The sequence below is a fragment of the Boleophthalmus pectinirostris genome, unplaced genomic scaffold, assembly GCF_026225935.1.
Source record: "Boleophthalmus pectinirostris isolate CB_2022bp ecotype Guang Dong unplaced genomic scaffold, ASM2622593v1 HiC_scaffold_23, whole genome shotgun sequence".
Classification (NCBI taxonomy): Eukaryota; Metazoa; Chordata; class Actinopteri; order Gobiiformes; family Gobiidae; genus Boleophthalmus; species Boleophthalmus pectinirostris.
This window is the reverse complement of record NW_026571207.1, coordinates 23,650,262-23,668,193: the sequence shown is the minus strand read 5'-3', so window position 1 is coordinate 23,668,193 and position 17,932 is coordinate 23,650,262. Positions and strand designations below refer to the sequence as shown.

The 17,932-nt window shown below is 37.9% G+C and overlaps 1 long non-coding RNA gene across 1 annotated transcript; it reads right to left on the bottom strand.

The window, feature by feature from the left end:
* Nucleotides 1-565: 565 nt before the first annotated feature.
* On the bottom strand, nucleotides 566-9,573 carry LOC129410688 (uncharacterized). The gene is made up of 3 exons (XR_008632989.1): nucleotides 9,528-9,573; nucleotides 5,944-6,003; nucleotides 566-618 (listed from the first exon to the last, which is right to left on the bottom strand). It is a non-coding gene; the product is annotated as an uncharacterized LOC129410688 (long non-coding RNA).
* Between the last annotated feature and the right edge of the window lie 8,359 nt (nucleotides 9,574-17,932).

The window sequence follows — 17,932 nt, the reverse complement described above, 5'->3', positions numbered from 1 at the left end:
CTTAATAAGCTGTTCATGTTTTTGCATTGTCTCCTCATGCTTTGACTGCAGATCACACATTCCTTACCTTTCAGTGATGAGTACTGCTTTAGCATAAATGTAGAAGACACTCTTGTACATGCAGATACATGAAGTGTGCAGTGCAGCATTACCATTACAGTTAGCTACGATTATTCTTCTCTTCATCCGATATGGTCTTCTTCATCAAAGACCAGTCCACTATAATTGAATTTTTTATCATCATTGATCTAAAATTGTTAGAAAAATCTACTGAAGCAAAAGCGCTGATTCTTTGCTTTCATGGATTTCAGCTTCCTGCTACATGAGACATTTTGAGGACTTTCTCCAATTAAAAAATATTTTGTTTTAAATTATTGATCGCTATGGCAACAGACCATCCTAATAACTCATCATTCTGAGACCCATGGATCAGTAGAGTATTCACTGATGATGGTTTTATTCGATTGCACTGTGGTGCGTAGTTTCTTGAACATTGCATTTTGCCTAGTGTCTGCACATGCTGTGATGTGTCCTTACCTTGAATACCAGAGTGAGCGTGCACTTTGCTTGTGTACAGTCATCTCCTGATCTCTCCATGGACATCCTTCAACGAACCATCTGCAACACATGAAACAGAATAGACAGTGTAAAAGCAGCCGAGAGCCCAGAGTGTGGTTGATATTGTTTGCGTTGTCAACAGCGGCGGCGCGTTCCTGTCACGTCTCATTACATTGCTGCTATGATGCTTGTCAGGGCTGTTGAATGGCTGTCACTGCTATACAATGACAGAGAGGAAGTACCTGAAGCGTTGCACAAATCTATAGTACTGGGAGGAGTCAGGGTCTTGGCAGCATTGGTTGGTTTGACTGCTTGCTTGCTAACAGGGAACTTAGACTTAGACAAACTTTATTGATTCACAAGGGAAATTACTTGGACACACTCGCTCACGCATCACAATATATAATATGTTATAATACAAAGAGTAAAATGTGTATATGGTAATAATACATTCTAAATAAGCAGCAAATAAGGCATAATTATATAAATGTAAAAAAATAAAATACATAATAAGTAATAAAGCAAGTAGCTACAGTACATACAAGAGGCCATAAGAAAAACAGTGCAAAGATGATATAATAGGGTTATACATTACATAACGGTGAGTTGTGGTAGACCTAAATGGTAATTAGAATATTAACTTATCTTAAATTAGACGGAGTGACAGTTTTTGGGAGTGTAAATGTTTGAGGGTAAATAATCAGTGGTCATGGTCACATTTTTATATAGTGCTTTTCCACCTTGAAGGCACTCAAAGCTCTTTAAATCAAGGAACCACTCACGCGTTCACACACATACACTCTTACACCAATGTATGCAGACACTGGGAGCAAGGTGGGTTAAGTGTCTTGCCCAAGGACACAACAACAGCATTCATCTGTGAGTAATTTTCTTTATACTAATGGGGAGTTTGCTTTTTGTTATCTTTTCTGTATTGCATTAACATTTGAGTCTAGAGGGATAAATAAATAACTTCTATGGCTCATTATAGATACAAACTAACTACTTAAGTGTTTCATTCTATTTACTTATTTGAGATATATATTTTTTTACGATATTGTACACTTAGAATATTTTTTTGGGATAATCCCACTTAAGGTTTATTGTGTCAGTAGCATAAATTAATTTCAGTATTATGCTTTTATAGTGTATTTTCCTCAGCAATGTGCTGTTTATGAAAATGTGTTATCAAGAGAGGCCTAGCAGGAGGTAAAATGGGCAGTAATGGACTTTTTTTGTATTTGCATGCATATTTTAAAGACTATTGTGGAACTGCATATTGAAGATAAAGTATTTACCTCCTTAATAAATACCTAAATAATTAAACATAAAGATTAAGGACTGTAGTGTTTGGTAGATTTCTTCTTAATGGTGATTGGTGGATGATGTTTACACTTGAGTCTGGTCACATGACACAGTGACCTTTAGTTTGTCCTCTCTCTGTATGTCTCGTCCTTCCCTCTAGAACCGCATTGATTATTTGGGATCCAATCACGGCTGCCACTCATTAAACAGTAAGTAATCGATAACAGCAGCGATCGATACACCTGTGTAGGCGGAGAAGATGCTTCCCTTTTCATTTTGTTGATATTACTCTTTTTATAAGGTCTGACCCCCTGCTTCTCTATATAGCAGGTGAGGCTTTGTGTGTGGTTTGTCTTAACTTGGGTTATAGCTTTTATTTTTATTAAACTCTTGATACTGGAAATAAACATTTGGCTTCTCAATAGGAGCCCTGTATAATGTATTTTAGGTACTTCATTCATTTACTTCATTCTTATAGTGAATGACCATTAGTCATTTAAAAAAAACATCATTTCAAAAAGAAAGCAATCATATTTTGTTTAGGAGGTGCTTTTTTGTGTGTATGTGAGTGTGCATGGATGAGTGGGTGGTTGTGTGTATGGGGGCTTGCATCCCTACAAATCTGACTATTATTTATGCTGTAAGAAAGCCTCTTCCTTGTTTTGGCCATAATATTCCACAGTATGGCATCAAACTTATCTATCTCCATGGAGAATGTTCCGAAGTATGTAAGTATTTAAACATTTTATTTCTATGGAACCATGAAAGTGGCATGCCACCTCCAGTAAGTTACCTGTACCTTTAAGAAGAGAAAAAAGTTACAAATATTCACTATAATAACTAAAGCTGACTTTTAACAACACACTATCTGTTTAACAACTGTTATTAAATTGGGGGGGAAAGAGATGAGACGAAATGACATTATGCAATTTAATGATAACTGCTGCATAAAATGCTGGAACTGAGTGCACAGTATTTAGATCAAATCTTTCTCTTTGGCCAAAAGTCAGGGACATGAAAGGCCGAAGATTTCAGAGCAAATTTAATGAGGTGTGACCAAGCAAAACCCACACATACTTCAAGTTAAACATAGTAAGGGAGCAATTTGCTTCTCCAGACTTCACGCAACATTTTCTCTTCTGACTCATCTCTGATTTGTTATACATTAAATGGAAATGCTCTGTAATTTCATTTTTACTTTGAACAATAAATCCTTGAATCTTCATTGACTTAAATATTAACATAAATATGTAGAACATTTGGTCTTCTCAAAGCATTAGAACCTAAAACATTACCTAAAGTAATTTTTTTACCCATGAATCTTTAGTGCTCATCAAAAAAGAAGGAAAAAGCCCATGTGATTAAATCACTGACACTGGGCAGGCATAGTGTTTCCAGCCTGACCTCAGCACAACCAGAATACACACGTTTACTCTTACAGTGAAAATTTCATTAGGCCTACACAGCTAATCAATGCAAATGTATGGATTTCATTAACTTTGTATTTATTACTTGCCAGCACTCCCCCATGTCCCAATACTGCTTACTAGTAAACAGATTACATTGAGCCTAAGTGAAGGCTTGCCTGCCAACTAGTTTGTATTTTTTGCTTGTTGTCTTTAATTCTTTATTGTGACAAAGTATCAAAAAAAATTTAACACATCTTGATCTGTAGCATCAATACTCTCTTTACTTCAAATAACATAATATGATGATAATATGAGTGTGAGGAGTGAGACAGATCTGTTGTTTAGGTACTAGCTCTACTACCAGTGGTCTCCCATCCTAGCACTAACCAGGACCACCTCTGCTCAGCCTGTATTGTTTATGTTCAGCAAATTAATATTGAAAGCGTTTTTTAAAATAAAATTAAATAGAAAAATGCAATTGATTAACACAAATCACAAATCATAAATAAAAAAAACAAACTCTTAGTCAGTCTGTGTTTTGCTTTGTCTGTTAAAATGACCACAGTGGGAAGAGTAAGCTAATGAAATCACAGTGAGGGTCCATGTTGGAGCAAAACAGCAGCAGTACAACATTTAGCTTCTGCCTGTTTTATTTATTTTATTCATGGGCCTGGAGAGCTTAAATATTAATGTTTTCAGACATTTAACACAAACAAAAACCAAAGCAGGACATTTGTCATTTACTCAGAGTGAGGCAAAGGAACACACAAAAACCTTTGGTCATTAAAAATATATGTATGTCATTTATTATATTTACTTAATGTGTCTATGCCATGTTATCAAGCATTTGTGAAGAATTTGATCCTTTCACAAAGATTTTCAATATTTTATCGAATTGTTCAAGGTGATTCGTACTCATCAATGGCAGAAACCCAGTTCTGAATCTCTATCTCCACTAAAGTCTATTTTAGTAACACTGCTTCACTAAATGATACGCTACAATTTTGTTCTTTTAAATGTAATTCAAACACTAAAGGAGAAGAAGTAAATGAGTCCAGACTTCACAGTGAGTGGACCCAAGGAAAATGAAGAGATAAAATGGTGATGGGTGGATGGTGAATGATGTGAAGCAGAGAGGAATAAAAACCACCCCTGGATATTCTAATAGAGTTTTATCATACTGAGTCACACTAACAACTGTGTTATCACAATCCTTAACACTAATTTACCAGACAAGTTTTCTGAGGTGACCTTGGTGAAAATTCAATATTTCCTGGAACTTGTTTAGGTCTCAGATACAATATCCCTCACTAATGTTTTGTAGGTACTGATGTTAAATTTTAAATCATTATTTGTATTTATTTACACATGCACAGGGCTATTCTCCAAGATAACATAGGAAGTATTTATGGGGGTGCTTCTGACTCTATTTCCAATTGACTTTTCCCAATTGTCACCAGTCTCTGTAATTGCTGCAGTGAGCGTCGTCATTTTGGTTTTAAAATGTTCGTATTAACCCACTCTACGTGATCCTGAAGTTGTTATTTCACTATTTTCTATGTAAATAAATTCCTATTGCTAATACGGACCTGGCAAGAAATTCACTTGTCTAACTGTTAGCCTCGTGAGCTTCATTTGACTGGAGCCGAATGCTATGAGTGATGTCACACTTCCTTAGTCCACTTCTTTATACAGTTGATGGTTATTCCTGATTTGGAGATGGGTTCCCGGGTGCTACACTGCGGTTTCCCACTGTTCCTGACATGTTACCCCAACAGCATTAAAGTATGGGTCAAATGCAGATGATAAATTCAATATCAACACAAGAATGAGGTCACAATTTTACTTTTTAACACCATATTGCCTAGCCCTACCCTAAAGTATACCTCATCATAATATCTTCTATATAGCTGACATATATTTCTATATTTTGTACTTTAACTTATACATATGCATTTATATAACTATGCCTTATTTGACACCAGTCTCTTGTGATTTTTGCTACTTGAATTTATTATTACAATTTATATTTTCGCTCTTTGTTATTATAATATGTTGTGATGTGTTAACTATTGCGTCCAGATAATTTCCCTTGTGGATCAATGAAGTTTGTCTAAGTCTAAGTTTATTGAGTGTATCTGAAGACTTAGTGAAATACAGAATATAACATTATAGGCCTCATTACTAATAATACTACTAATACTAATATTTCTTAAAATCACATCAACTTGTAATATTAAACAAATCAAGAAGTGAAAAAACTACTTTAGTTTTTTAATAGCTATAAGACTGCAATACTCATACTATACAGGCTGATTTTATTACATTTCAATTTGAAGTCGATCTGCTGCCAAGTCTATCCAATCAATTTGAAGCTTCCCACCTGTATCATTCACTGAAGCTTTTGAAATAAAGAGATGGTGATTTACATAATGAAGATCAGATAACAAATCAAGGCTAATTCAATGTGCAAACACGCTCTCTCAGCTAAGTGTGAGAGACTGTAGGTGCAGCTGTAGAGTGGGTGTTGTCACAGAAATTGTTAGCTCTAAATCATATGCACAGTCTATGGAAAAACGAGGATAGTGTCAAAACAAATATTGAGACAATCTGCTTCATCTCTACTTTCAATTTAATATTCATTTGGCATTTGTTAGAATAACTGACTAACCTGGGAATGAACCGTGGTTGTAGTTACTACATGGTGATGCAAGAGTTCTCCTTCATCCATCTGTGGATTAGAGGGAAAAAAATGTAAGGAAAATTTGATAATAACAATGGTTGTGTTGGGCATATGCAACATTTTAATATTGAGAGTATAGTTTAGGCAATAAATAATAAGACAATAGACACATTTGCAATTTAAGCTATTAAAAGGCCTATATTACACTATTTTCTGATCTAATATAATGTTTCCTCATCACAAACATACTTGGAGTTCACACATGTTTAAAACACAAACCCTGCTTATTTAGACTCAGGTTTTCTCTGAAACAGAAAACACTCTGTTCCACCTTCTGATATCATGTGGAAATACAGGAAGTGCTCCACTGTGCTTTTAAACTCCATACACCTTCAGTAGAATAATTTGGATAATTTAATTTCCAATTTCTACTAAACAAAAGGCCAAAGATAGCAAATTTAGCATGATAACTTGAAAACTACCACTAAATGACATCACAATGTGGAACAGAGTATTTTGAGCTTTTGGAGATGTAGACAGACTAGTAATAATAGGTGTGAAATACACAAAACTCCATACTCCAAATATGTTTTTGAGGAGGTAACATTACATAACATTATACCATGGCTTAAAGTTCACAAGTGTAATTTTTGTATAATTATAGGACTTTAAATAAGGACATAAAGTGTGTTTTTTAATTTTACAGTTCATTCACTGTTTATGCAATACTTAAACCAACATTTACATGCACATTTTACCAGATTTCAGAGTAAGATTGTCTGAATATTGGAAAATGTCTAAAGTCATGCATGTGTTCGAAAAGGAATTCAATCAAAAAATGATTCCAAGTGCAGAATAAGATAATGATTATCTGTCCTAGTGCTCCTCTAATAAAAATAATTGGAGGAAATGAATAAAGTATTTAGTAGAAAGCCTTTTACAACACGAACACATTTGACAGTAAAATATGAATAAGCATAAGTAGCACTGCAATATTCAACACTGTTACTGCATATCTGATGATTTCCTGATAACATGCCTCTCTTGATGCTGAATTATTCTGTGTGTTTCTCCTTCTGGCACAATCTGAATACATCATCTATGCTTCATTTACTGTAATACATTCTTTTGCACACTTTACAATATGCAGCTAGATAGATATCAAATATATGCAGGAACATGCACTGGGAAGGAAGAGCAGTGCATGAGAAACTGTTGTTCAGATTAACAGAAAAACATCTGCCGAAAGAGTAAATTACGATCACCTTTTGTATTAGCTTCTTGCATTGATGATGAATGCTGTATGAGTTGAGGAGAGTTCTCTTCTATACTCTTTGGTTCACACACAACTTCGATCTTAAAGAGGGATGATATGTAACTTTGCTGTTGGAGAATCCCCCACTTAGCCTGACTCATCACCTTTTTTCACTTCATAGAAACTGTCTGAGCTAGCAGTGTAGTAATGTAAACATTTGTAACTGAATGAATGCAAGAGGTGATGCATACATTCCTGGCAAAGCAACACGCTCAGTTGTCAGATAACCCACCTAACGGAAAAGTTACATAGTGCACCTTTAATAAATATCCTCTTCTGTTTCATTATCCCTCACCTTGACCCTGTAAACTGGAGGTCCCATGACCAAAGTGGTCTGCTCTCTTTAGACTTTCCATTTGCCACTGCTCTTTCCAGGCGACCATAACTTTTCTCCCGTACTTCCTGCTCCTGCCGTTTTTCCCGAGCAATTCCTCTTTATTCCCTGTCACGGCTGTTTTTCCGAACCATTTCCCCTGGATCTGTGCGTTGGTGGTTTATGCTTCACTCCTTCCTGGCCCTGTCTATCTCTGCGGCTTTCTATCGTTCACAATGTGCCCTCATATTTCATTCTGACTGGAGCTGCTCATTAACTGCTTTATCTCTCATGTCCACTCATCGCTTCCTATTCCCTTACACCTGCACTTTTTACCTATCTCTCCACCCACTCTCCTCCTTTCAATTCTGTTTACCCGTTGCGTATCCCACAATGCTTTTCACTTTCAAAACTTCCTCTCTGAACTCCTTTCTTCTATCTCCACGCCGCATTAAGTCAGTGAGCAGCCCATAGGAAACCATATTAACACAAGATGCCAGTGGAGAGCATCTTAAAAAGTTCCCAAGATGCTGACAGTGACTGAAAGAGGTCATCTATCTCTCCTTGCTCCTTGTCTCCTCCCTCCTAAGGCAGCTAATTCAATATATGTCGAGGAAAGGGGACAGGCTCGCTTCCTTTGTCAACAAATTTCATTAAAGAACATTAGCGGCGCCATCAAAGGGGTGACAGGGAGGAAATGATGGATTCAGATTAGTCTATGTAAAATGAAAGCAGTAATACACGTGGGCCACTGAGCTCAATCTCTCTGCGCACTTGTCCCCAGCCACTTAACAGGAAGCATTTACATAACCCATTTCAATTCCCATTATTTCTCTAGGAAGGCTTTTGTAAGACTTCAAATTTGTAATTGGATTTTTTTTCTCACGGAAAATTTTTCATTCGTTCTATCTAAAGAACGAGCCATGCTATTCGGTTTCTTTACTGTACGTTGTGTAGACCTAAGAAATGGGCTGGGCTACAAAATTATGTGCCATTACGCCTGATGAGACTTAGACTTAATTAATTATTCTGTCAAAAGTATGAGACTCCAGTGTTTGTTCCGGCAAATCGTGGTCTTTGCAGGACTTTGATTAAAAAGGCACATAACATAATAAAGCTGGTGATTTGTGGAATGGGCTTAGGAATGCAAAATATTAGGGAAACACATTTAATTGACTTAAATAATTACATTTTTTTCCATAAACATAATCTTTAATTGATGCATTTTTCATCAAGCAAGAGTTCTGAGTGCTTCTTCAGCTTTTTTGTGCTTTGGTATCAGCACGGGGATGTTAATTGTATTTAGTAGTTCAACACTGTGTACACTTAAATAAATTATTTAATTATAATGATTAAAAATTAAGGATGCTTTAGAAAACATCTAAAAAATTCTGTGATAACTTTAAACAGTGCCGCGTAAACATGAACTCAAAGATAACCGCGTCTCAGCAGTCATTTTCAAACTGATGCATGCTTGACATATTTTTACGAGCCTGTTTCATTGTAATTTAGTGAGTAAAATGTCTGTCTTTAAAACCAAGATTTCAAGCTGACATCAAATGCGTTTCTCAGCATGACATAGCATCAAATACCTAATATAAAACTACACAGTTACTGCAAAGTGACAGTCACAAGCAGTCTCACATACGTAATGTTGGAATTATGAGAAGATTTGAGTATCTCATCTTGAGATGTCTATTATTATTATTATTTAAATTCTAACATATTACCACCATAACGACCATATATTTAAAAAAAAAAAAAAAAAAAACAATAGTTTGAAAACCACTTGTCTAGCCCTCATTAGCATGATTTCTCATGTTCAACCAGAGTATCTCAACACACTGATTTTTAAAAAGCAATGCAATGTTTGACAGATATTTTCTAAATTAGTGTGATGCTTTGTGGGCTTAGTTTTCACGCGGTGTACAGAGGAACACGCACCTGTTCATTGATATGAATGAGCCGCTCTTGTGTGTCCTTCTCCTTCTCTCAGACACTTAGACAGGCAGCCATGATGGAGTAGGTGCGTGGCTCTTATTGTGGATCATGATAATAGGATTTCAGCAGATGGATGCAGAGATTCTTGGGTGGAAAAGCAATATGAAAGAAAATACTGGTGAAAGAATGAAATATGGTTGTGCACAGACTTGGTGTGTGAAGCCTGGTTGAACTAAAAGCATGGTGTGGATCAGAGAACAGCGTAACACTAGAATGCCTTCTGGGGATTTAACATGAATTTAATTCATGCGTATGGGACATTTGACTGGTGTAGGAGGCGAGGTGGATAAATCTATTAACCCTTTCCTGGAGACCCTATATGTTTTTGAAAAATTTTGCAAAATTTATATAAATAATTACTAAATATAATGTGTACTTTGATCCTCCTATGACCAAAATATCTGGAAAATATCTAGAACAGGGAGAAGCTCAGTAAGACTGAGTGGAGGAGCTTTTTTCATATCTTGAAATGTTCTGAATGCTTCATTTATAAGGAATGGCTGCCAAGAATCTGCCGTAGCTTTTTGCCCTCAACTCTCCCATGTTGTCAGGGATGGACGATCTACTGGACATAATGCAAAAAAAGAAAAAAATCTGCAGTTATTTTACAGTTTCAACACACAGACTCTACCCAAGATGACCTGCCCTCTGCCTCAATTTTAAACATGTTATTAAGTCACTTGAAATCAAACACTAGTACTTACTTCTGTCAAATCTTGAACATAGGCTATAGTCACATTTGTTTATTCACTATAAAGTGCCTGTTGTTCCTTCATTATTCTTATGGTTGATACAATTTGTTCTTGATATGTTAATTCCAAATTGTGTTTCTGCTAATCAAGATAAATTGCACATCATCTTGGAAAAGCAATCTGGTCCCATTAGAAAAAGTAGTAAAGATAAAATGGGAAATACTGGAAAATATGAAATTAACACACTAAATTATATAGAGAATGGTGGTCATCTGGATACTGCCACCATGAACAGGCCTGCCAGGCCACCTCCTTCTATAACATCACATCTGAAAAAAGGAAGATCACAGATGACCAGTGTTGACCCCTTCTCCACTTTGAACCACTGCTGGACGAAAGAGGAATGACTCTCACACACTGTTAAATGTTTTAACTACGTACATACCCGATATCGTGTCATCTGTGTCCTGCAATTTACGATACACATTAGGAGGATGAAGGCTCCCGCCACGTGGTGACGGACGGACGATTGGTCAGAAACAGCTAATGTCAAAACAGCAGCTAGCATGCTAGCTAGAGCATGGAACAACAAAAAATGAAGTGAGTACTCTTTTTGTTTTGTTATTGAGGGTAGCACCACCTTAAGTGTCGATGACGGGAAATAAAAGGACATATATATTTGATATACATAAAACTAAATGTACAGTGTGGCCAAAACAACAATGCAGGTCAGAACAACCAGTGGAAGTAAATAAATTACAGTTGTTTAAAGCGACAGTAACTAGTGTTATGAAGTGTTTTACTCCAAATACAGTCATTTAGTTTTCTTGTTCATTCTTCTGTTCTTCTGTTTCAAAACTACAATACAACACTCTCTTGAAATATTCAATGTATTTGAAGCACACAAATAAGTAACAAACAGTAAGCTATAAATTGGATATGCATTCTTATGCATTACTTATTATTATTACTTATTTTGGAGTAACTATATGCTTTTTGACACATTCCTTCAAAATGGTTCAAAATGCACATTGTTGTCAATCTGGGCCTAATGAAAAATGAACACCCCCCCTTAGACTGGAGACCTGTGAGAGTGGACTTGACTGGTTGTGGAATGCTCTCAGGGCATTATGTGGACAAATATGTGCAATTTAACACATTGCAATGAAAACATTATTTCTATTACAATGGGTGTAAATGTACATAGTTGTCAAATTAGGCCTAATGTAAAGTGAATGCCCTCCTCAGTCTGGAAACCTGTGAGAGTGGACTTGGGCTGGTTGTGGAAGGCTCTCGGGGCGTTATGAAGACAAATGTGCAATTTAACAAATTTTAGTGGAAATCAGAAAATGTGTAAATGGTTGTCAGATTGGGCTTACTGAAAAGTGAACGCTCTCCTCACTCTGGAGAAGAAGCGTGACAGGGCGGACCTGGGGCGGTTGTAGAAGGCTGTCAGAGCGTTATGGTGCAGTATCTGGTGCACAAGCAGCCCTCAGGAAGGTGCCATCTGAGCCATATTCCACATTGAGGTGTTTGGCTGCTTTTTTGCCAATTTTTTTCAGATCTGCAAAGCTGACATCACCATACCCTTTGACTATGAGGTGCTCCTGAATCTTTCTATGCAGCTCGACGACCATTTGGCTACAGTCATGACTGTGGCATTTTCGCCATTTTTTTTTAAAGATTTTTTTGACACAAGCGTGTGTCACGGTGTACAGCAATGGTTGTCCACAGGGTGACACAGGTGGGTTGCTTATCTCTGTTATGGTTTCTAGAACAGAGGTCAGTTAATTTGTTTCTTGATGCGGGGTGTCTTCTGCTGGATTGACTTCCCTGTGGTCCTCTGGCTCATGTGTACTCTCTCATGGTACTGGTGTAGTGGAGCTCTGGAGTTCTTCAGCCTGAGTCTGCTGCAGGCTGCAGATTTCAGGTTCTTCTTGGTGAGTGGTAGTTGCATTTGATTCGCACCACTGTATTATGCCATGGTTTCTTTTATAACCCCAATAAAGGCCAACTGGGACAGGATTTTCACAAGCAGCACCTGCAGATTCACTGCTGCAGGTTGGACCTCCGCCTGGGGCTGAGCATTTGCACCAGCCTCTGATATTAGGACATTTTCCAGGTTAATTTCTTGTGGAACTCCAGATAAATTTTCCTGAGACTCTGGGGATGTTTCAACATTTTCCAATGATGACTTGTCCTCATCTTCCTGGAGTGTGTCAGGTGTAATTTCCTGGATTACATCAGGTGCCATGTCCTGGGTTGTGTCAGGTTCCACATCCTGAAATGTGTCAGGTGGAGTGTCCTGGAGTGCGTTACGTGCTATATTCTGGGTTGTGTCAGGTTCCATATCCTGAAACTTGTCAGGTGCAGTGTCCTGGAGCCTGTCAGGTGCCATGTCCTGGAGCGTGTCAGGTGCATGTCCTGGAACGTGTCAGGTGTCATATCCTCGGTTGTGTCAGGTGCCATGTCCTGCGTTGTGTCAGGTGCCATGTCCTGGAGACTGTCAGATGCCATGTCCTGTGTTGTGTCAGGTGCCATGTCCTGTGTTGTGTCAGGTGCTATGTGGGGCTCTGATGTAATAATCTCTACTTGTCCCTGAGGTGTGGTGGCCTCACTAACCTCAGGTGATTGGACTGGGGCATCTTCAGGTGTCGTCTCTACACTGCCCTGACGTGCTTGAGGTTCACAACACTGGATTGTCTCATGGATTGTCTCATGGGCACACCTCCGGGCCCGTCCCAACACTCAGTCTTGGTTCATTTCTGGTTTAGCCCTCCTGGTTCAGTCTTGGGATTAGTCCTGCTCGCTCATTATTGCTTAGATTAGATTTTTTAATTCTTTCCTTTCTCAGCCCAGTTTTCAGTTAGGCCCTGTTTTGTTATACTTTGATTTTGTTCTGCTGTAAACTCTTTTGAATGTTTTGGCTCCACAATAAAATAGCCAAACATCTGCCAAAGATTGTTTTGTATTGGTTATGTCTTTAGCGAATAAGAGACATAACACCATTATTAACTGACAACTAGTTTGGTAATTGCTACAGTTAAATCTATAGACGAAAGTCCTTAGTTATTGAACCTTATTTGTAATTAGATCAGGTTCAGAAATCTGCCTCATCAACTCATGGATTTAAGTCCTTTCAGCTGACAACAATTATCTCTTTGGTAATGAGTTATGCCACTATACATTTTTAGATTTTGTGAGGAAAAAAGGTCTCCTAAGAGGTTATGGGCCTCTTATTGTTTCTTATGTTCTTATTGTTTGTTTTTTTACTCTGGACCATGTGTCTGCGGTAAAGACATCTGTCTATCCAGCTCTTTATCTAAATTTCATCAGATAATGTGGCGTTAGCCTCCATAGCATATAGCAGTAGATAACCCATAGACTTTTTATACTGTCTATGAGATAACCTAACTTTATGCTAAAATAATCGTTTTGTTTAACTTAACTGTAGCTAGACTAAAGTATTTTTGTAAAGGGCCTTTAGTCAAGCCTCCTAGTATCTACATGTTGTACATTAAATTTAACCATTGTAAATACAGTTATTAGAGCCCGACCGATATGGATTTTGTTGTGGCCGATATGAAACCGATATAATGACAGTTGGAGCTGCCGATAGCCGATATAATCACCAATATATTTAGTGATGTAAAAATTCACTGTAAATCTTGAATTGATTAAAAAACTTAGGTTTGGCTCTAGTGGATTCTAAATTGGGTTTATTTAGGCAACATTTATTGTTATTTTGACTCTTTACATCTTATTTACAGACAGTATATTGGCCTAATGGCATTTTTGCATCACATTCTAGCTACTAGTGAAGGGTATTCCATTTTTTTTTTTTTTTTTTTTTTTTTTTTTTGGAGAACCGGCTCTTTTGGCTCGGCTCACTAAAGCAGCTGGCTCTTTCGGCTCCCAAGCGACACTTGAGATTGTTTTGTTGCAAGCAGGACTAAACCAGAACTGAACCAGGACTGAGTGTCGGGACTCGGTTTCTATCTCTCTCCTGCACTCGAGCCCAAGATTAGTCCTGGTTTATTCATTTTATGCTGAACTGCAGCCAAATATGCACTTTTTTTTTATCCTATGCACACGCAGATTTCTAAAAGTTTCGTTTTCAGCCGCTGCTGCTGTCAAACTACGGGTCTACATGCGGCATGAAGAGAAAAAGTGAGAAAAAGAGAAAACACGGCTCCCAATAAGAAACATGCTCCCGTTGTTCGCTTCAAAGAGCCGAATCTAAGAGCCGCTTCGATCGCGATCGACCTATAACTCCAAGCTAGTTAACTATCGCTATTAGCCTTTAGCCGTAAATGCTGCGCACCGCGGTAGTTAATTATATGCATAAATGTGGATCATTCACACGTCTATTCACAGCTCATTTACATATCATTGCAGGTCCAGTAACAAATATACGGCCAATGTAGTCACTTTACAATAGACCAATAGAAAACAGCCTGTTTATGTGCGGGAGCTACAGCAGCTAACCGCTAACAAAACCTAAACTAGCTTCAAAGTCGATGTATTTCCAACACTCACCGCTCAAACAGGCTCCTCCTCACATCACAAGTCTGCACTAATAAATGTCCTTTTAATCCAGACTCAAACCGATTGTCCAAAAAATAATATAATCTCAATGTTGCGCACGGCTGCGGGTGTAAACAAACACAGCGAGTGAAGTGACGTCACTTTGGTGATGTGTTCAGGGACAGTACGGACACAGACAAATTACACCGCAGATAAATACTGATGCGGAGCCACATATTAGGACATTTATCTGTCTGTAAATTGGATTAAATGAACATAATGTAGAGAGTCTAAGCTTTATAACGAGGTATAACATGCCCACGTGAAATATCGGCCCATATCAGCAAGCATATCGGCCGATAGCCGATATGTCTCCAGGTGCCCATATTGGCCGATAATATCGGCCATCCGATATATCGTTCGGGCTCTAACAGTTATTATACATAGATTTTCCGTTGGTCAGTTGTTTAACTTCCATTCATGTTTTGGACAGGTCAGGACAGGAGGATGAAGCACAGACAAGGAAAGAAACAACATATGGATCATTTAAAATAACAACATGAAGAATCTACCCAGTTAGGTAAGTTCATAAGAACTCACAACCTCCTCCCTGGATCACCTTTCTTTCACAAAGCACCATTCCATGTATATTCAATTAGCAGTAAGAGTGTAATAGACTGTAGCTCAGGGATGAAACATAGGCCTCTATCTCTTACACTTAACATTCTTACCTTGTTTATCACTTAACATGCTTGGACCTTATCAAAACACTGATTCAGTACGTGTGTTGCTTTTATGTGAGTCTTCATATTTGCTTCTCCAGTAGTGAAATGTGGGTTTGAAATTGGATTGTGGTCTCTTGTGTGTGCAACTGGAAAACACACTGTTCTGTCCCTGTGGTCCTCAGCAGTTTTATTCACACCATGCTACTCAATTATCTGCTCAGTGAATTTTGACCATTTTATCAAAGGAATTTTTACCTGTTTTAACGGACTCTGTGGCGCTATCCCTATACTTTGCTTCAAATACTTTTCTTACTACAAGTGTTTTAGTATTAACTAAACCTCTTTTTTCAATGTTAAAATGTGTACAGTGAACATTTGCTGTGTTTGTGACCCATTAAAACGATGCACATTCACATTACTGTAACTGTTACATCAGCATATGTTACATATTCCTTCCTTTTCATTTTTTCTCTAGATGCTTATGCTGATAGAGTGCCAAGCTGGCAACTCTTACTGTGTTTCCTTTGCATTGCTGCCATCATTCATTTGTTATAAAAAGAGAGAGAAGGAGGTAGGAGAAAGAAGAGATCAACACAGATGGTGGCCGAGCTAATGGAAGGCAGGCACTAAATTTCTGTTTGTGTGTGTGTTTTTTTTTTTTTTTTTTTTTTTAGTAAGCTTATACTTTTTAAGATGAGAAAAGATATGGAAATTGTATTGTTAAGTTTATTATAGTCCGTTGTTGCAGACCTAGTCTACTGTAGTATCTCCAAAACAATAACAAGGTCTATTCTGCTATAGCAATATATTTATACCAGATGAACAATGACATTTCAGTGGCACAAAAAATAAATCAGTGTTGCAAAGGGATCACCAGTTAAAACACTGTTCACTTCTAATATCGCTCAATCACACAACTTCAGGAGTCATCCCCAAAGAAAACTCCCTTTGGCACAATGCAGGGATGGTGGGTCTGTCCCAAATAATTCAGGTTACATCCAGTGCAAAGATAAGTGGTCCGGTTGAGACTCAGCCTGGACTGTGATGCCAAAACTCCAGAGGGTTTTGTTGGGCAGATAGCCACTTAGGTAAGAAGATAGGTTAAAACAAAGTCAAGCTTTAAGAGAATGAAGTTAAAGGTGTGCCCTGTACTTACTTGTTACTGCCTTCCAAGGAATGTTCCACTAAAAATGTCTATTTTTGCATTAATTCAATAACATTTAGTAAAACATTCCTTGAAAAACATACAACCTTACTGTGAGCATGCTTTCATCTGCTGATCTGACCTCGCCTGGTCGCCAAGTTACAGGAGAGAGAGAATGTTAACATAAGAGAATCTTTGTCCCGCAATTGAGAAATTCCATTGTTGGATCACGGCATTCATGAAGAACAACAAGAAAATAGAAATATGAAAAAATATATATATAGATGAATAACTAACTAAACTAACTATAAAACAGATTTAAATCTGACGCTGTGCAGATGGAGTCCAATATAAGTCTACAGTAAAATACTATGACTATGGTTATGTTTAGTAAAGTGTATGTACAGAATATATAGAGCAGGGGTTATCAAACTAAGGCCCGCTGGCTGACTCCAGCCCTCTACTCCCCTTTGACCGCCCCCCCAGCCCCTCTGCCGCCCACCCCTTGAACTGTGGCAATCGTCAAAAGTTGTCTGTCAGAGTACTGTAGTGCAGTTAAGGACAGCAAAATGGCTAAGTACGAAAAGTTGACAAAGAGTGCCAAGTTTTCAAAGAACAGTGGACAGCCGATTACTTTTTTGTTCAGTGTAAGGGCCATGCAGTTTGTCTTATATGTAAAGAAAGTCTGGTGGTTTTCAAAGAATATATTCTGCGTCGTCAGGATCATACAATTCTGTTATATGGCCTACCCAACCCCGGCCCCCTATTACAGTCAGGAGTGATAATGTGGCCCCTAGAGAAAAAAGTCTGGTGACCCCTGATATAGAGGGTAAAGTGGTGATTCACATTAAGTTACAGTATTACACATGGTTAATAGGTGGATGATGCATGTACAGGACCAGCATTCTCAGCAGCAGGAAAGAAAGACCTGTGGAACAGTGAGAGTGGATCTGTCAGTCACTGTAGCTGTTCTTCAGCTGACAGGGCATCCAGCATTGGGCGACTTCTCCAGGAGGCAGAGTCTGCTCCAGACCCATCTACAGTACATCAGTATTGTGAGTCCAGTTGTTCAGATGAGCACCCAAGTACTTGTATCTTTAATGGCATACTGTGAAACATTTCAGACAAAGAAATTGCACTTCTGTGGAGACAAGCAGGTGGCAGACCATTTTTTCAAAGTTACATAACTTTTGGGAATTTTACAGTGTTAGGTTCAAGCCATTTCATTTGATGTCTGTAGTATCTCACTATAGAGCAAAT